Consider the following 21,014-nt stretch of genomic DNA (forward strand, 5'->3'; position numbering starts at 1 on the left):
ATCTCCCGGATGCAAGCTCACAGCCGTGCGCCTCTACGCGCACGGCCAACTCGCCCGGTAACTTTATCTTTATATTGTGAACTATCCGTTTAAAGACACCACTCAAACTTATTCGTCTGCTAATCCCATTCCACGCCATCTCACCACTGACAGCTCGGAACATACCACTTAGTCGAGCAGCTCGTCTCCTTTCCCCCAAGTCTTCCCAGCCCAAACTTTGCAACATAACGCCATAGATGCAGAAAAGAAAATTTAGTAACGTTTAAATTTATACACGTGTAGACACTTCACACTATAAAAGAGTTGTTTTTTTTTAAACAAAAACTAATACTGTTCGGCGAAATACATGTGCAGAAGGCAGACGTCTGTTTGAAGCTTGGGCTGCATTCCGACCAGCTTGTCCAGCTTAAAATGTCTGTGTATTCGTCGCTGCTGAACACGCTAGCCATTGCTAATATGCAGACAGCAAATATAGTGCTGCTGTACCATACACCAGCCTATAACTATGCGGTGGAAAACGAGGTTTACTAATGCAAGTGATGCATCAGAGTGGTAGCGCTGAGTAACATGCTGCGAGTTACCGTCCGGTTGTTATCTTTCCGTATTCTGACGTAACCTTCCAGTTGGCAGTAGAGCCCTTGTGAAAATCAGTTTGTAGACATCCCATTCATCATTTGTGCATGCGGGACATTTATAAGTAGAAAGTATGGCGCTCTCGAGCCGCCTGGTATGTATGTACTGTATGTACGGACATTACGAGAAAATGGCTGGAGAGAATATAATGAAAATCGGTATGTAAAGTCGGGAAATGATGCACTACAATCTAGCCTATAAATATTGTTTTTTCACGCTGAGTGAAATGGTAATTTAGGGGAAGGCCTCAAATGTATTTCTCAAATATGTATGTTATTAATGGTCCTATCGATAAATAATACGTAACTTAAGTTATATAGAATTAAATTTCCGATCATTTATGTCTTGTACATTTTACTGTACCAGCTATGATGAGAAAGATATTCGTAAATTAGTTTTTTTGTTAATTCTATATCAACGCCGAGCCATCAGAAATGGGTGAACAGAATTTAATGAAAATCGGTATGTAAAGTCTGAGAATAAGGTGCTACATTCTAAGTTATAAATACTTTTTATTCACGCTAGATGAAATAGTAGTTTAGGGGAAGGTGCGTAAAATTTATTTTTAAATACCTATGTTATTGGTTCTACCGACCGTAACAAAAGTTATAAAGAGTACAAATTCCAATCATTTATGTCTTTTTACAGTTAACCGTAGGCTACCGACTATGATAACAGAATAATGAATTTAGACTTTTCTTGCTTAGTCTATAGCAACGCCAAGCATTGTCAACATGGAAATATTGTTTAATAGTACTAACTGGCGATGGTCTTTGTTATGAATATCTTGAGGTGTAAAACCGCGCGCTCGTCGGTCCGTAGCGACAAGATGATTATCAAAAATGAGAAAAATCTTCAAGGGACGATCGCTTGAAGAATAAAAGTCATGAAAGAAGGAAGGACTGCCTCTATATTAGCTGCTTTAAAATCCTAGAGACGGAAGGAAACTAAATGTGAAGGACTACAATATAGAAAGCCCATAAAACTGATCAACAGTAACATTATATTGACCATTGTTGTGATGTGATTTGTCTCTTCTGCTGCCACTCTTCTCCGATAGATGGGATTACTTTTGCGTCCCGAGTAAAACAGCGGAAAGTAGCTGGGCAGTTGGATAACTTTGCACGTTCTATATGATTGTCCCGTCAACAACGAGTACTGCAGCTAGTATGTTGTATGGACATGGCTCCGGAAACGCTTTATTTCCATGCTAGAACTCATTTTCTACAACTCTACCTAGTACATTAATTATGGGAAACACACAGGAACAGAACGTACCAGCGTACCACATAAAATGAAATACTTTTTTTCACTTGACATGTTCCACTGATATATGCATCAAGGGACACATCAGCGTATCCAGCTTTCACTGCGGCAACCTTATATGTTGTTCTTTTAAATTCCCATTAGAGTAGCACTACCAAGTATCTTAAATGAGTTCTACTACGCTCAAGTAGTGTCTCAGTTGTTTTCTTACAGAGCCCTTTAATAAATAGTTTCCCATGTTTGCGCCAGTGCTTCCGTGGCTCCATTTTCCTACATACTTTCAATAGATGCGCCTCTTCCATTATTCCTCCACAAAATAGTCGCATCAATACACACTTTATGTCCAACCTTGATAAAGCTAGGCCACGAACCTGCTATGCAGGCGTAGCAGGGAGAGAGGTGATACTCCCACGTGGCGCGTCCCAGGTGGCGGATAGGGGGGTCCTAACCGGCTTGCCGGCGGACTTGAAGGAAATAAAATACCTCTCGCGGACCAAACACACACCCCCTGTGGGTGGGGGAGGCAGACGAAGAATACACCCACGTATCCCCTGCCTGTTGTAAGAGGCGACTAAAAGGGGCGACCAAGGGACGATCGAATTAGAACCATGAAACTACTTGTAATTAGTACCATCACGCAGGGAACACCATGAGTTGCCTTTACTTGCGTAGTACCACTTTGTTAGGTACGCAATAGGTTTGTGATCTGTAGCGACAGTGTGTGAATCAGGATGGGGATCCTACAGTACCTGTGATTCGTACCCCTATATGAGCGACACCATGGGATTAACGACACCATGGTTCTGCCTTACCTATGCTCCGTTCCCACTATGTGAGTATTTCCACGGGATAGTACGAGTCCCTGTGGTTAGTCCACTTATGTGAGGAACGCCTTAGGTTTGCGTTGCCTGTAAGTGGCGCCGCAGTGTGCGACACTATAGGTCTGTGTTACATATGCGTATTACACTACCTGTGGATAGTACCATACTGTGTGGAATACCGCGAGTCTCCGCTACTTTTGATTAGTACCGCAATATTACGCAGCATGGTTCTACTTTCCTAGCGATAAATACCATTATCAGGTGCTGATGACCTGGATTTTTGACCCGTTTCGACTATACGCATAATCGATTCAGCATCGTACTATAGAAGCAGTCCCTTGGTCAGTACTACTATTGTTTTGTGCCAGCTTCTGTACATGTGAGGCACTGTGGGTCAGATCCACTGATCATTTTAAATTCATATCCGTCCATCCATTCATTCTTCGTCCTCATGCTTTGAATTCTGGTCAGTGGAGGACTTTGGAATTTTAAATTGTCATTTCATTTCGTCTCATTTCGTACCATTAAGGGCCGATGACCTTCGATGTTAGGCCCCTTAAAACAACAAGCTTCATCATCATCGATAAAGCTAGGGTTAAGTGTGGGACATCCATTAAATTCAATTTTTAGGAAATAAACATTTTCACAATTTTTTTTCTAGAATCCAGTCAGGATGTTGGGAAATAAATGTTGCTATCTTGGTTAAAATATCCTCAACCCCCCCCCCCCAAATTCCATGGCTCAACAGCCACGAAGGGCCATGGCCTACCAAGCGACCGCTGCTCATCCCGAAGGCCTGCAGATTACGAGGTGTCGTGTGGTCAGCACGACGGATCCACTCGGCCGTTATTCTTGGCTTTCTAGACCGGGACTGCCTTCTCACCGTCAGATAGCTCCTCAAATGTAATCACGTAGGCTGAATGGACCTCAACCCAGCCCTCAGATGCAGGTAAAAATCCCTGACCTGGCCTGGAATCGAACCCGGGGCCTCCGGGTAAGAGGCAGACACGCTACCCCTACACCGCGGGGCCGGCAAAATATCATCTACCTATTAAATATTATCCTTTAACAACAGCTCAGAATGTTTCTTATTTTCTCGGTACGTATGCTTTCCCTTTATGTCCTCCGAATCACTACGAGGCACACAAGCATCTGACGATAGATAGTTTGGTAAGTTACGGAATATAGACGCTACTGCATCGCTGTTCGGTTCCAGTCTTTTGCGTGGTACCACGAATTCAGTAAGTTACCTACAAGAGAGATTACGACTAAGCTAACCTCCAACAATAACAAAACATTTACTGTCACTGTCATGAAATTAAGTTATTGTTAAAAATTGTAGATTCTGAGACAGCAAATATCGCCTATACAATTATTTTCATATTCAGTTTTCATGGAATAACCCTTTACCATTGCTTATGATATGAAGTTTGATAGGAGAAATCTCAGCAGTCGTATTCCACCATACATTTCGAAAATACATAAATTGGACTTTAATTTTCAAGTACACCGAATTCAGATAAACCGTAAGTCTGATTACATAAAATATACCTAACGATACCCATGATTGTGACATAACAAGGAAATTTAACTCACCACCTGGACGAGACACTCCCTCAGGATTTGGTCTTCAGGAAAGTGGTTGATACACACAACTATTAAATTCTCCGTAGGAATAGCCTTCTTCCGAAATGTAACTCTTTTTTCATCAGAAGGAAACACAAATACTGGAGTGTACTCTCCTCATTTATTATTGGCTTTGCAGCCAGGCATACAGCAACTCTTCGACATGGTGATTTCTCTCACTGACCATCTTAATTCAATTATATACACATCGTGGTTGATAATAAAACACTGAATGCACTAACTCAATTAATTTTACACCATGAATATAACATTAGACAAATAAACTATACAATTAAAACACCGAAGATCGATCTTCTTAACCTATAACCTCACAAGAATACATGCTCACACATAAGTTTTCTTCACCAATTAAGGACTTTTCACTTAATAATGCAGTCTATGACGACTCAGTCTCATATATGTATATGAGCAAACCTGCGGCCAACTTAAAATTTCAATAAACCAGCGAAAACTTCTCATGTAACTCAAGTGAATCACGTGCTAAACTTCCTCCATAGCGATCAGCTGATTGCTTTCCCGCGCTCGCTGCAGTGCGGCCTGGAGATCACGAAGGCAGTGGGTGTACCCAGGGCGACCGTCCAGCTCTGCAATGCATGAGAAAGAGGTTAAATAAAATTTCCAAGAAAACAGTAACTGAGGTGTATTTATACATTTTTGAGAAGTTGAGAACTTCTTCAGGTAGGCCTGCTTCAGTCTGCTCGGTATGCTCACGTCTTTCTGGCCGAGGTGGGAACAAATCGAGAAGTTAGTGTTGCCTTTCGGGCTAACTAATTCAAGAAACACGGTTTCGTGGCAAATGGTACAACTTAATACTGTATATTTAAGGTGTAAACATTGTAATACAAGAGTTGAGTGGAAAAGGCGCGATTCATGTGAAAAACACATACAAAGTAAGGGCATTTAAATCGTATTCAAGCTGGGCTGAGTGGCTCAGACGGTTGAGACCACTGGCCTTCTCACCCCAACTTGGCAGGTTCAATCCTGGCTCAGTCCGGTGGTATTTGAAGGTGCTCAAATACGTCAGCCTCGTGTTGGTAGATTTACTGGCACGTAAAAGTACTCCTGCGGGACTAACTTCCGGCACCTCGGCGTCTCCAAAACCCGCTAAAGTAGTTAATGCGACGTAAAGCAAATAACATTATTATTATTATTATTATTGTTACCGAGTTTTAGTGGTAGTTATGCATGAAAGAAGGTGCGGGCGTGAATGGGTCTCAAACTACGGAATCAAAGTTAATGTAAAATTGAACACGGTTATATTTTCTTTTCAAAAAACAAGGAAATAACAAGCATGGCAGGTACAAAGTAGCAAGTCAAATAAGGTAGTTACAATTTTTACAGGATTTGGGCTTCGTGCCCTGTCTTTACAATACTTGGGCAATCAGCTCAGTTTTACCCCAAACACAAGTTTTAACAGAGGGGCAGAAAACCCCATTCATACCTAGGAGCCCTTTCTCCAAATTACACTGAAAAGCCTCCTCGAGGCATACAACAATCAATTTTCAAAAGAGCCACTCGCTCTCAAATTTAAGCCTCTCCCAGGCCACGCCAAACTCCACCTTCAAGCTGTCCTCAACGGACATAAACACAGGGGTAAAATACCCAATCTACTGAGGTCTATTAAACGAAAAGAATGTTAATTAAATGACCTCTAAAATAACAATTTGAGAGGAGGCGAACTTGCACTCCTAATACACTTTGATTAAGACCTACTTGGCGCTAGGCCGTTAATACAAGGGCTAATCCCATACTAAAGAGGTGACTTAAGAAGAGAACAATTTGTTTTACATTAACGAAGAATAGGTTGAGAAAAATAAGTTCACCTTAAAACAATATGAGTGGGAGCTCGAGAGGGTTAGCACTCTCTATCCCAATATGTAGCTTTACAAGAGAATAGATGAAAAGAGTAGTTACATTTTAGGAAAAGGTTAGATAGTGGAACGCTTCGAACCCGCCCCGAAAGTTAAACTGCTGAGCTAACAAAGAAAGAATTTATTAATCGGCCATTACCTTGTTGTTGACCGCTGCCGAGGAAAGAGGCGCTTCCCGCCTCCTGCTATGCACTTAATACACTGAAAGATGGAACAGAAGTGGCCCGGAGACCCTAAAATCAGCAGTTTATATCCTCTCGCAGAAGGTTCGAGGCGTTAGGGGAATGAAAACACCCTCCCGCAAATTCTTTATTGGCTAGGGTACAGAAACATATCCAAGTTGGGGGAAGATACATCGGATTGGTCGGAAATAACTCAAAGAAATTCGGGATTGGATAAATCCAAAACAAGGGGGAAAGGAGGGGTATACAGCCAACTTAAACAATAACAGAAAGAAATTTAACAAGAAACAAACTTCTGAAATAAGAACTTCTCCAAAAAAATAGTTCTTTGACTCCGCACTAGGGTGCACTATAGTTGATCTTCAGTAGTGTTCTCTAGAAGAGAAAGTTCACACTTCTTAATACAAGCGAAACAAAAGTACGTCGAAAATGACACAGTTCACAAACTCAAAAATTTCCAGGTAGTGACATCTTCTGAGAAACTAGAAAATTAATAGTGTAAATAAAGTTCAGACTTCCTCCAGCAGAGGAGTTTCAACTGGCGCAAATTTTAAATTAGCGGCGTGGAGGTGTACCGCCTGGTACAGACCTCCCCCCCCAAAAGTTCCTCCAGGGGTGACACATGAAGTCAGTTTGAAACAAGTTCCAAGTTATGATGTGAATATGAAGATAGATTGCAGAAGCATTTATGAGATTTTCTTAATTTGGTTTGTTTCAGTTTCAAAATTTGTTGTTGCAGGTGAAGTAAAGTCTTTCTGTTTGTAGTAGTTGAATTCTGAAGATAAACTTTTAATACTTAAAAGTGAAGAAAAATTTTGCAATGTCCACCAAATATTGCTGTTGAATTCCCATGAAACGGTATTAAGGTTGAACAGGAATGTCCATGTAGTTGATGTAGGCTAAGTTGGATGGCCAGACCGGCCGTTACAGCTTGCGTCCAAAGGAGGCCGCTCGGACCCCTCAAGTACCCTGAGATACCGCTCGCCCGCACTATGAGGGGAGCAGAGGTGTTGAAACACGCCGCGCCCGCGGTGAACATATACAGGCTGCGGGCCAGTAGCAGGTCGTGCGCCGCACATCAGCCTTGGCCGGGAGGAGAGCTCCGGCTCGCCGTGCACATGTCGTCCTCGCTGGGGTTGAGGGGGCCCGTCCTCAAACCCAATCGCGGCACAGCGCCGCGCGGCTGCGGGGGCACTGAAACATTAAAACTAGGCGGCAGAATTTTGTTGGACATCATGTTTTTTGAGGGCACAGGCTTGTAGAGAGATTGAGGGGTCAGCGGCGTGCAGATATCCATGGCATTTCATCTAAGCCAGCCACTGTGTGTCGTGGAGCAGGAGACGGGAGCGCGGTAATGGCCGTGGCAAGGATAGGATGGCAGTTTAACAAATCGGGGGAGGTTTACAAAAAAATGCTTAAATATGAAACAAAATATTCTAGAAGGGGCAGAATGCCTTAAAAGTGAAAACTCAAAAAAAAAAATATAACCTTCATATTCCTTTCAAAATGATATGAAGCAAGTTAACACAGACATTACACCGGTTTCACCTGGGACAGGTGAACCCTAAATATCCTCTCGGTGGCTGGATTGCTTAATAACAACGTAACCGGCGTAAGAAAATCGAGAATGATACAAGGCCCATGAAATCTGGGGGCAAGCTTGCCCGCGGGAACAAAATTTTTGACCATAACCTGGTCACCTACCTTCAAAGGGGTGGGTCTCCGTCCACGATCATACCTTTCCCTAACCTTTTCATGAGACACTTTAAGATTGGCTTTAGCCTTCTTCCAAAGATCTTTAATGTTGTCCGGATCTATTGTCTCGGGTAGAATGTCATTCAGAGACCAGAGGTTAGAGAGCGGCGAGTTGGGAACAAACTTGAACATCAAAGAAGCTGGAGTAAACTTGTGAGATTCATGAACCGCCGAATTCAAAGCAAAAGCTATCCAATGCAGGGACGTGTCCCACCTGGAAGGATCTTCATGATGATAGGCAATAAGTGCGGACCTGAGATTACGGTTAACCCGTTCAGCCAGAGATGGTTGAGGGTAATAAGCAGAAGTAGTTACATGAGAGATGGACAAGTCAAAACAGAATTTACGAAAAAGATTTGATGTGAACGCCTTAGCATTATCAGATACAATATATTGGCACGGACCAAAAGAGGCAAAAATAGAATTTAAGCAAGTAATGGTAGACTGAGCGGTAGCCAGCTTAGTCGGAAATAACCAAGAAAATCTGGTAAAACCATCTATACACACAAAGATGAACTTGTTAGCATTACCCTTTGACTGGGGGAAGGGTCCTACATAATCCATATACAGGCGTTCCATGGGGCGCGACGCTTGATGGGAAGACAAAAGGCCTACCTTGGTGGACATGGTTGGTTTACTAATCAAACAGGATTTACACGCCTTCACTAGTTCACGGATTTCACCGTCCATACCTTTCCAGATGAACATTTCTCGAATCTTTTCACGGGTTTTAAAGATTCCAAGATGCCCCCCTAATGGGGTCTCATGATAGTACTTGAAGATCATAGGCACAAGAACAGCTGGAACGACAACTTTCATCATCTTGTCATGCCTCGAAGGGCAACATAAAACACCATTCCTCAAAACATAAGGGACAACATGTTCCCCAGAAGAAAGGGTTTCCATAATCGGAGCCAGCGTCGGATCTTCACGTTGGTATTTTTCGATATCCCTAAAGAGCATGGGAGCATCTGTTAGGATGGCATTAACCTCAGATAGTATGGACTCGGAAGATGATGAACTGTCGACCGGTTCGTGGGTCTCGACGTCGTTAGAAAACATACGGCTGAGTCCATCAGCCACAACATTTTCGGTACCTCTGATATGTCTAACATCAAATTGGAAGGCAGAAATACGGATGGCCCAACGGGCTATACGACCAGTACGACGCGGTCTACCTAAGACCCAGCTTAATGCTTGATTATCTGTCTCCAGGTCGAATTTGACGTGTTCCAGATAGAGACGGAACTTTTCTAAGGCGAATAAGACCGCCAAACCTTCGAGCTCATAGATGGAGTACTTGGCTTCTTGAGCCGACAATGTCCTAGACGCATAGGCGATGGGTCGCCTCCCTAGTTCAGTCTCTTGAAGAAGGACTGCAGCTATTGCTGACGACGACGCGTCGGTTTGGACGATGAATTTCTTCGAGAAATCCGGCATAGCAAGTACAGGGGCATTACAAAGTGCTAATTTAAGGTCTTCAAAAGCGGCTTGTTGAGAAGGTCCCCACTCGAATTTGATGCCTTTCCTACGAAGAAGGTTTAAGGGCGCCGCTCTATTAGCGAAGTTAGGAATAAACTTCCTGAAGAAATTCACCATACCAATGAACCTGGCGATACCTTTAATGTCCTTGGGAGGTTTAAAATCACGGATGGCCTGTGTTCTGGAATGATCAACTGCTACACCATCAGGTGACACAATATGCCCTAGGAATGACATAGAGGGCTTAGCAAAGGCAACCTTGGACAACTTGACAGTTAACCCAGCCTTACGAAGGCGATCGAGAACTTCTCGCAGATGATCTAGATGTTCTTCAAAAGACTCTGAAAATACGACGACATCATCCAAGTAGTGATATAAGTACTCAAATTTGATGTCGGAGAAGACCCTATCTAGTAGCCTAGTGAGCACAGCTGCCCCCGTGGGGAGCCCGAAAGGCACGCGGTTGTATTCGTATAAATTCCAGTCCGTGGCAAACGCTGTAAGGTGTTTAGACTCTTCGGCAAGGGGAATTTGATTATAGGCCTGATTCAAGTCCAGGATGGTGAAGAACTTGGCCTTACGAAACCATGAAAAACAAGAATGAAGGTCAGGAAGGGGCACAGATTGCAACACCACCTTCCGATTGAGAGCCCTGTAATCAATGACAGGCCTGAAGCCTCCTTGGGGTTTCGGGACTAGAAAAATAGGCGATGAATACGCCGACTTAGAGGGCCTAATAATACCATCCTTCAACATCTGATCGATAATTTCTTTTAGAGCCTTCATTTTAGGTGGAGATAGCCTATACGGTGGAAAACGGACAGGAATCGAATCCGTGACCTCAATTTTGTATTCGATCAGGTCAGTAACACCAAGAGTATCAGAGAACACCTCGGGAAACGACTGACACAATTTGCGAATACTATCAGCCTGCTCCTCAGGTAGATGTCTAAGGTCTAACAACATCTCATCCTGGGTAGGCGAAATAGAAGAACATGATGCAGAATTACACTTTAATAGAGGGATATTACAATTAGAGGCAAATTTGAAAGTGCAAGACCTACTCTGAAGATCGAGCACAAGACCAGTGTGAGAAATAAAGTCAGCTCCCAATATAATGGGGCAAGACAGGTGCTTGGCCACAAACAGTTTGATTTTCCATGTGAATTTAAAAATACGAATTTTGACATATAAGGAACCGAGAATTTCTAATGGAGAGGAATTAGCCGAAACGTATTGGATCGCCGCCAAACAATAGTTAGGAAGCTTACAAACAGATTTCAATTTTGAATACCAATCAGCCGAAATAATAGAACAAACACTACCTGAATCTAAGAGAGCTGTTATAGGCTCGTTATTTAACTCAATTTTGAGAAAGGGGACCGGTGCGGGGGAATCCGCCGCAATCCTAAGACACTCTTTGGGACCTTCAAAAGATGAATTTGAAAATTGCTCGTTCCCTGAATTTACAACCTGTTTACCAGGGGCTGAGTCTCGGGATGATGGATTAGTCGACTCAGCCGAAGCCACTAGTCACTTTTTATTATTGGCATAGGTGGAATTTGCGCCCGAAGTTGAGCAGGAGGGGGTGCTATTTGAGTTTGGGCAATTCTTGGCGATATGTGAGAAAGCCCCACATTTAAAACAGCCTTGTGATGAACCAGCTCCATTCCTTGTCCCACTTGACTTGATCAGTGGACACTTATTGCGCAGATGGTCAGGCGACCCACACGCATAACATTTACGAGGGGTGACTGATCGGCGAGGTGGAGGCCGAGTATTACTAAACGAAGGAGGGGGTTCTTTTGCCACACGCAAGGAATCGGCGTACCTAACTCCTTCCGCTGAGACGGCCAATGCTTCCAGTTCAGAGAAGTTTTGCGGGCACGCCGCGAAACACAAATATGACCTATAGGATGGTGAGATCCCTTCCACAATAGCTTGTACAATCTGGTCCTCCGGAAAGTGAAGAGCAAACACCCTAGTATAAAACTTAATGTCTTGCATGAAGTCTGAGAAGTTTTCATCGAAACGCTGTACACGATAATAGTACTTCTGAATAAGGGAGGATCTTGCCCTAGCCGGGATGAAGTTAGCTAGCAAGTGGGCGTGGAAGTCTTCAATTGATGATTGCTCGGCAATGGCTCTAACTATTTTGTCTGAGAGAATACCTATTGCATAGGGATAGATGATTTGCAAAATCTGACAAGGGGAAAGAGAAAACACAAGGGCGTGATCCTGAAATTCAACTAAAAATCTTAAAAATGAAATTACGTCACTGGTAGTATTAACGGAAAACTTAGAAATACCTCTAAGCAACATTGCCAATGGATGAGGCAAGCTGCTGAACCCAGGTGACATAGTAGGTAAAGGTTTCAATGGCAAAGAAGTTAATTCAGAACGGATGTTACTCAACGATGCACGGCGTTCAGACTCGTTGTCCAATGGGGCAGAGATAGTTTGAGCAACGATGGTTTTCCTATTTACTTCTCCCTTAGCAGGTTCTTCCTCGCTACCTACATTCTCTATGGTGGGCTGATCAGATTTGGGAGGAACTTCCCCAGTTAACAATTGAGTGACCTTACTAGATAATTCGGAAATATTTTCCAGGAGCGTACTAGCTTCCTTCCTCTGAACGTCATTCAGTTTTAGAGACAACAGATCGTTAACCCTATTCGAAAAATGATATAGCCTGCCTTGCACACGCTTAATTTGATTAGGAGACGGATCATTTTCATCAAAAAAACTAACTACAGAAGCTAGCCCAGTAATATTCTCAGTGATCGTGGAAAGAGAGTCGTCAATTTCTTTCTCTCCCAAATTGGGGATGGAAATGGGCAAATCAAGGGACTCTCTAAGCTTGTTAGTGTCTACTGCAACCGTGCCTCCAGATTGCACATTTCTGATAGTTAATTCATAGATCAACTCCTCCTTGCGCAAATAGTTAAGATGGAGAACATCGCGAGGGCCGGGCATGATGACAGAACAATTTTGAAAAAGTCAAAAAATTCCAGCAACTGAGAAAATGTTTAGAGTTCGGATCAAAACAATGTTTAGCCGTCAAAAGGGGCTAAATTGAGACCCATTCAACCACGCTCTGCTACCACTTGTTACGGAGTTTTCCGTGGTAGTTAGAGGTGAAAGAAGGTGCGGGGTGGTGAATAGGTCTCAGGCTACAAAATAACGTGAAATTAAAATTTAACAAGGTTATATTTTCTTTTCAAAAACAAGGAAATAACAAGCATGGCAGGTACAAAGTAGCAAGTACAAAGGGTAGTTACAATTTTACAGGATTTGGGCTTCGTGCCCTGTCTTTACAATACTTGGGCAATCAGCTCAGTTTTACCCCAAACACAAGTTTTAACAGAGGGGCAGAAAACCCCATTCATACCTAGGAGCCCTTGCTCCAAATTACACTGAAAAGCCTCCTAGAGGCATACAACACTCGATTTTCAAAAGAGCCACTCGCTCTCAAATTTAAGCCTCTCCCAGGCCACACCAAACTCCACCTTCAAGCTGTCCTCAACGGACATAAACACAGGGGTAAAATACCCAATCTACTGAGGTCTATTAAACGAAAAGAAGGTTAATTAAATGACCTCTAAAATAACAATTTGAGAGGAGGCGAACTTGCACTCCTAATACACTTTGATTAAGACCTACTTGGCGCTAGGCCGTTAATACAAGGGCTAATCCCATACTAAAGAGGTGACTTAAGAAGAGAACAATTTGTTTTACATTAACGAAGAATAGGTTTGAGAAAAATAAGTTCGCCTCAAAACAATATGAGTGGGAGCTCGAGAGGGTTAGCACTCTCTATCCCAGTATGTAGCTTTACAAGAGAATAGATGAAAAGAGTAGTTACATTTTAGGAAAAGGTTACATAGTGGAACGCTTCGAACCCGCCCCGAAATTTAAACTGCTGAGCTAGCAAAGAAAGAATTTATTAATCGGCCATTACCTTGTTGTTGACCGCTGCCGAGGAAAGAGGCGCTTCCCGCCTCCTGCTATGTACTTAATACACTGAAAGATGGAACAGAAGTGGCCCGGAGACCCTAAAATCAGCAGTTTATATCCTCTCGCAGAAGGTTCGAGGCGTTAGGGGAATGAAAACACCCTCCCGCAAATCTTTATTGGCTAGGGTACAGAAACATATCCAAGTTGGGGGAAGATACATCGGATTGGTCGGAAATAACTCAAAGAAATTCGGGATTGGATAAATCCAAAACAAGGGGAAAAAGAGGGGTATACAGCCAACTTAAACAATAACAGAAAGAAATTTAACAAGAAACAAACTTCTGAAATAAGAACTTCTCCAAAAAAATAGTTCTTTGACTCCGCACTAGGGTGCACTATAGTTGATCTTCAGTAGTGTTCTCTAGAAGAGAAAGTTCACACTTCTTAATACAAGCAAAACAAAAGTACGTCGAAAATGACACAGTTCACAAACTCAAAAATTTCCAGGTAGTGACATCTTCTGAGAAACTAGAAAATTAATAGTGTAAATAAAGTTCAGACTTCCTCCAGCAGAGGAGTTTCAACTGGCGCAAATTTTAAATTAGCGGCGTGGAGGTGTACCGCCTGGTACAATTATTATTATTATTATTATTATTATTATTATTATTATTATTATTATTATTATTATTATTATTATTATTATTATTATTATTATTATTAACCTGTTCAGCTAACGAGTGCACAGAACTGTGCTCCGAAAAGACCGTGAAATATTGAAGAAAGTCTTCACGCACAGAAAAAAGCGAAAGAAGAAAAGTACGAGTTCGCAGTGGACACAACGGAAATTTTTCTGAAGGTATGCTGCATTTTATATGTCAATAATGTTATTTAACAGTGGCGTAGAACTCCACTTTGCTACAAAAGTGTAAAAAGCTATAGCAAAAATAGCTCCGTTAAGATAATAGCATCTCTTCAGGTTGGCGGGAACGAGACACTTCCTAATCGTACCACTGTTAGCGCTAAGTTATATTAACGCCGCATGTCTCATTAATATGGTCAAAGGTGACAGCAACGAGCATAGTTAAAGTTGAACACCCCCACCCATCGAATATTTTTCTGGCTACGTCACCCCTAATTAATAAAGGTCATTTTAAAATTAATTAAAAGGAAATACAGGATGGAAATAATAATACGATGAATTATTATTTTAGGCAAATATCCCGCTAGAAAAAGTGGACCATCCTGCAGTGAGGGAGTGGATGAGGAAATGTGCACAGGGATGTGCAGGCTGGTTGAGGTAGGAATATGTACCAAAATGTGCCGTGGAAACTAGGACCAATATGTTAAAGGTCTTACAGACAAATCAGTCAAAATATTTTGTGATGAAACGACCGCTTCTGATGGTAACTGTGCATTTGCGGTACTTACTGGAACTATGTAAGCGAAATCAGTTCAGAAACTTTATCTTGGTTCGTGTTCATTTCTAGAAGCAGCAAATACCACCACAAAGAGCCAAGTGGTACCGTAGTAAAAACAATTAATGATTTAATTATCAATTATTCAAATGTAAAAGCAATTTGTAAAGGGGTGTAGTGAAGGGGGGTGAGGGTAGGGTTGGTGCTGGTGTTTAGAACCCCCCATGGAAATTTTACAAAAAAGAAAAACATAAACTGGCAATAAACAATAAACATTCAGAGACATAATTGTAGAACAAACCGATCTGCTGAATCTATTTTCTAGGAAGCCTCGAAAGTTTGATTTTAGATTGCAAACTGAACAACTGTACAACTGTTGACCTTGAACGTATTGTTCTCGATCTGTATTTTAATGTAAGTATTTTTAGTGTACTGCAATCCGAATATCAATATACATAAGTTCACTTGTATCAGTGTCGTTATAATGACAAGTCTTGCATGCGCACATCCCACACGCACAAGCACCTTGATTTTTTTAATCATCATTTTGTGCCTATAACCCCTCCCATCGGCCTATTCTGGCTACGCTACTAAATTTGTGCAGACAGCGCTGCTAACAACTTGAAAAGTGTTAAAACGTTTAAAATACTAATAGGAGACCATTTGATTGGATTCACATGTTAGTGTCATAAATTTCATCTCTTAGGAGAAATATGGCAGAGAAATCTGAAACATCTAAACTGTGTTATTTCACGTCTAAAACATGTTTTTAGAAACGCAAGGAAAATCAAATCACAGTATAAAAGATTTGTTGCAGGAAACTATCCTGTTCTCACAACCAAAGTTGTTTCCTATTCTTGTTATGACAAGATGGTCACGTTGGTTTAATTACGTGGTATACCTGTTTGAGTATTTTAAATCAATTGTAGAATTTTTCAATCGGTACAGTCTACTATCTACTGTCACTTCAGGGTCATCTCCTTATTGAAGAATATTTTTCTAATTGAGGCAAATGTAAAATTCTGAAAATCCAGGCTTCCTTCTTTGCTTTGAATTGCAACTTGAATACAAAATCTACCGGTACTGTATATTAGAATTTCAGACAACTAAGTAACCTGTAGCACATTTATTAATTTCACGAAGTGAATCTTTAAAAAGCAAATGTGAACTAATACAGTATGGCCAGTTTGATGATAAAATTAATACATTAATTGAAGGTGTTGATTCTAGGAATCGAGCTTCAGTCCAGAATTCATTATAAATATGTGCTGAATTAACACGTAAACAACTAAAATCCACGCTATTGAATGATGAACATAATATTGAAATATTTCAAACATTATATTTTATTTTTGAACCAAAAAATTGCTTCCCAAGGTCAGGATGAATAATTTTGATAGACCTAAATCAATTTTCAGTAAATTAGCCAGTTTTGCAAATGTTCGTGGACAATGTGACTTTTTTTAGGTTGTGTATAGTTATGCAAATTAGCTGAGGGTGTATTAGTTGGTAATGAATAATGATACATCTTCGATCAAAGTGATTGATATACTGGAAGCATTAAAAGGAAGAGGTTAATAATAATAATAATAATAATAATAATAATAATAATAATAATAATAATAATAATAATAATAATAATAATAATAATAATAATAATAATAATAATAATTGTTTTACGTCCCACTAAATACTGTTACGGTTTTCGGATACACCGAGGTGCCGGAATTTAGTCCCGCAGAGGTTATTCGTTTAAATAACCTCTTCCTTGTCTTCTGACCCCAACTTAGCAGGTTCGATCCTGGCTCAGTCCGGTGGTATATGAAGGTGCTCAAATACGTCAGCCTCGTATCGGTAGATTTACTGGCACGTTAAAGAACTCCTGTGGGACTAAATTCCGTTACGTCTGTGTCAGATATGAGAAGTATGAAGGATCAAAATGTTGTCACATGTTGTATGCTGATGTTTGATGAAAGAACATTAATGAGAGACAGATGGTTTTGTCTATGACTTTGTTTTACGCTGCGCATTTTTAAGGTACAAATAGAACCGAGTGAGGTTGATTTTGAGAAGGTACAATTTATTATTGACCATTTTTGACCTTTATTTTCCCATAAAAGTTGCAAATGCCATGTGTTGTAAAACTCATTAATTGATTTAATAACATTGTGAATAAATGTATGGCATTAAAAATTATTACGAAATTTTAACGCAATTTCTTCCGTTTTTGACCACAAAACACGATATGATACATTTTTTCACGAAATTTCTGAAAAATTAACACGAAAAAATCTGGCCCTGCCGATACGATTACGCCGGCTAGGAAAAGGGTACCCCACATCTGTTGGGATTTTCCTAAATTTCTGTGCCTTTGAATCTGTACTCGGGCTGGATTTTCTCTTTGTGTTTCTGAGCCAAGGATTAGCCTTTTGTCAATCGGCTAACTCAAGCAAGAGTTTTACAAATGCAGTTACTTTAAGAAAAATTATAAATGATGAAACCTAATGTTTTATCACCGCTAAATATTTAAAAATAATTAATTTTCATTTATAAACATGAATGCGCGATAACTAATCGGGACGCAGTAGGACGTTGCGGAGACTAAACACAAAATATTTTTTTACAAAACGAATCGGTCGTTTATATCCTTTACTAAAGGTTATGTAAAAATGCTCTGAAGATTTTTTTTTTATTTCAGACTTTTTAAGTATATATGAATCATGATCAACAGATGTGTCAAAATCTGAAGATAAAAAGTGTCATAAACTTTTAGGATTGTAACCATTCAAATAGGTATTTTAACTCTTATAATATAATTGATGTATTCCATTGTTCGTATTTATATGACGCTAAATAAAAGGCCAAAGCAAAACCTTTTATAAATGAATGACTTGATCTGGAGTGTAACTAGTTGAGTGATGGTGCCAAATTTATGAAAACCATTAAGAACATACAATCCACGTATCTCATCAAAATCTAAAATTACCGGGCGAGTTGGCCGTGCGGTTAGAGGAGCGCGGCTGTGAGCTTGCATCCGGGAGATAGTGGGTTCGAATCCCACTGTCGGGAGCCCTGAAGATGTTATTCCGTGGTTTCCCATTTTCACACCAGACAAATGCTGGGGCGGTATCTTAATTAAGGCCACGGCCGCTTCCTTCCAACTCCTAGGCCTTTCCTATCCCATCGTTGCCATAAGACCTGTCTGTGTCGGTGCGACGTAAAACCACTAGCAAAAAATCTAAAATTCTTATTTTTTAAAGTAAATTTGTTATGTTGAATGTTAAGGACGTTATTACCGGAAAAAGTCCGCTTCCGTAGCGTAACGGTTAATGTTGTTAGCTGCCGTCCTCGGGGGCCCGGGTTCGATTCCCGGTACTGCCAGAAACTTAAGAATGGCTAGAGGGCTGGTATGTGGTTGAAATTGTACATGCAGCTCACCTCCATGGGGGGTGTGCCTCGGGATGAGAATACGAGTTTACTTTACTGGGAAAAAACCTTGACTGAACAGAAGGCGTAGCAGTTATATGTCAACGAGTATTGTTTCCCCTTCGCTCACTTAAAAGAATGAGAGAATTACTTCCTCTCAAGGTCAGAAAACTGTTAGTTCAAAGAAGTGATAATGCCTCTGTTTAAATGGTTCCGTCGGGTACAGCAGACTAAGTGGCGCCCTCTCTAATAGACTTTGGAGAGCTCAAAATGTTTGGGTCCGCTTTTTGATGACATTTTGGAATGTTCATTATACTCCTGTATTTCATGAGCTAAACTGGCTTAAACTAAACCATCGTCGTAGCTATCATTCTTTTCTTCTACTCCACAAAATAATATACAAGCAGACCCGCACTTACCAAAAGAATAAAATCCACCCTGTACAATAATTCTTTAGTCGTTAGTACAATTTCAACATGGAATTCGTTGCTCAATGATCTCAGGGACACCATAACTGAATTGAAATTATTTTGAAAAGAAATGACTGCAGCGATGATTAGACGGATCAAGTTGAGTGTAAATGCATGAATTCTCTCCTTTCTTGTTTTGTTATTTCATTCCGTCTCATGCTAAATTTATTTTTATTCTCGGTTATTTTATACAGTATACGTTTCTTACCTTGTTTTACTCTGTTTTTAGAAGAGCGACCAGTTTAATATTATCAGCGTGTGTCTAATATGTGTAATCTATTGTTAAACTTTACGAAAATCCCCAGCTTGTTTCCAGTCGTTTGACCGGGACAATCGAATGAATGAGGCCCCCTTCTAGCGGCGAGGATACAAATCGTGCTGGCTGCCGAAGCCTGTTGCACACCTGGGGCAATGATTAATGACTGACAGATGAAATTGATTGATATGGGAGAGTGTCGCTGGAATGAAAGACGACAGGGAAAACTGGACCACCCGGAGAAAAACCTGTCCCGCCTCCGCTTTGTCCAGCCTAATGCAAATGCTAGGGCTGTACCTTAATTTAGACCACGTCCGGTACCTTCCCAGTCCTATCCCTTTTCTAACCTACTGTCCCCGTAAGCCTATAAATTCGTTAATGCGACGTTAAAAAAGAAAAGAGAAGAAGACTCAAACGTTCATGTCCATGGCCCACGCTGTCTTAGGACAACCGAATATTTGGTCGCCCTTCCTGTGCAGTTCGAGGTCAGGGGGGAGTCTGCCTAAGTGCCTATGTCAACCTGCCTGGTTTGCAGCGACGGCTCGTGGAATTTGGTTACGGGGATTCACAATTTTTAAAATTTAGTACACTGATATAGCATTTTCTCATGGATATTTACTCGTTCCGAGATAAAAAAAAAAAAAACCTAAAATCAGACTATAAGAGTAAATAAACACTCACCTAAGCCAGAAATGTGTAAGTGGATGGTGTTGCTGCTGGCTCTTTGTAGCGAAAATCCCTCCTCCTCTCCTTCTGTGCTGGAAAAAAAGTATATCACTCTCTCGTTGAAATCCATACTGTACACATTCTTTAATCTACTTACCTGTCATTAGGCGTCAATTGAAATTAATTGATTCAAAAGTACTTTCTTTACTTTACAATGAATAATGATAATAATAATTTACAATTTTCCATAAATGCAGGTCCCTCAAATGTTGAGAATAATAACTGTTGTGAAGCATTATACTTCTATGTCAGGTCACGTACATATGCTGGAAATCTGGCATTCTGTTGACTGGGCCTTGCCTGATACCCCTGAAAATTATAGAAAATTAATAGGAGCATGCAATTACGCTGCCATAAAAGAATTTAACTGATCTATAATAATAATAATAATAATAATAATAATAATAATAATAATAATAATAATAATAATAATAATAAAACTAACACAGTCGTATTTTAAACTTGAAAATGATCTCTTCTTTGTATTCTCCTAGTAGTTGTTAACCAGCAAGACCAAATGATTGGGTCTCATGGATTTCCTCCCATGGATCTCGTTCAGCACGAGGTCTTGATGTACTGCTGTCGTCCGTAGCTCATTCCCCTGGTACTGCGTCAACATTCCCAGTTCCAGTGAGTTCTCTGCTCCTAGGGCCGCCTCGTAATCTCCAACTTACTTGTCGAGATAAGGAATTTGTACTCATAAGCGATAATGAGTCAATCATGACCGAGAAACACATGACAACTGACCTAGTAACCAAGAGTGCCCAAACATATTTGGCACAAATTACGACCGACGAAGTACTAAGAACCTGTGCCTAAGACAAATAATGTGCACGACCACCAATTATATATTAAGATACGCTTCCTTGTATACGCATGCACAGAAATGGTGTCCCGATATAAACAAAGCATGGCGTCCTCCCCACTTCCTCGCTTAACGAATTGCTGCAGGTAGACAGCCCGCTACAAGACGGTTGTGATTGAGATAGGTATAGCGGTGGATGTATAGCAATACACACACTGTGCCTTCAGCTCTACCCATTCACTCCCTTCCCCTCGTTTTCAGTACTGGAGTGCGACAGTGTAGAATGTTTATATCGGGACACA

General features: G+C 40.9%; 1 long non-coding RNA gene across 1 annotated transcript; it reads right to left on the bottom strand.

The window, feature by feature from the left end:
• Nucleotides 1–4,465: 4,465 nt before the first annotated feature.
• Nucleotides 4,466–20,573, bottom strand: LOC137498425 (uncharacterized). The gene is made up of 3 exons (XR_011017799.1): nt 20,353–20,573; nt 19,863–20,216; nt 4,466–4,951 (listed from the first exon to the last, which is right to left on the bottom strand). It is a non-coding gene; the product is annotated as an uncharacterized lncRNA (long non-coding RNA).
• Between the last annotated feature and the right edge of the window lie 441 nt (nt 20,574–21,014).

Source organism: Anabrus simplex, chromosome 2 (genome assembly GCF_040414725.1).
Source record: "Anabrus simplex isolate iqAnaSimp1 chromosome 2, ASM4041472v1, whole genome shotgun sequence".
Lineage (NCBI taxonomy): Eukaryota > Metazoa > Arthropoda > Insecta > Orthoptera > Tettigoniidae > Anabrus > Anabrus simplex.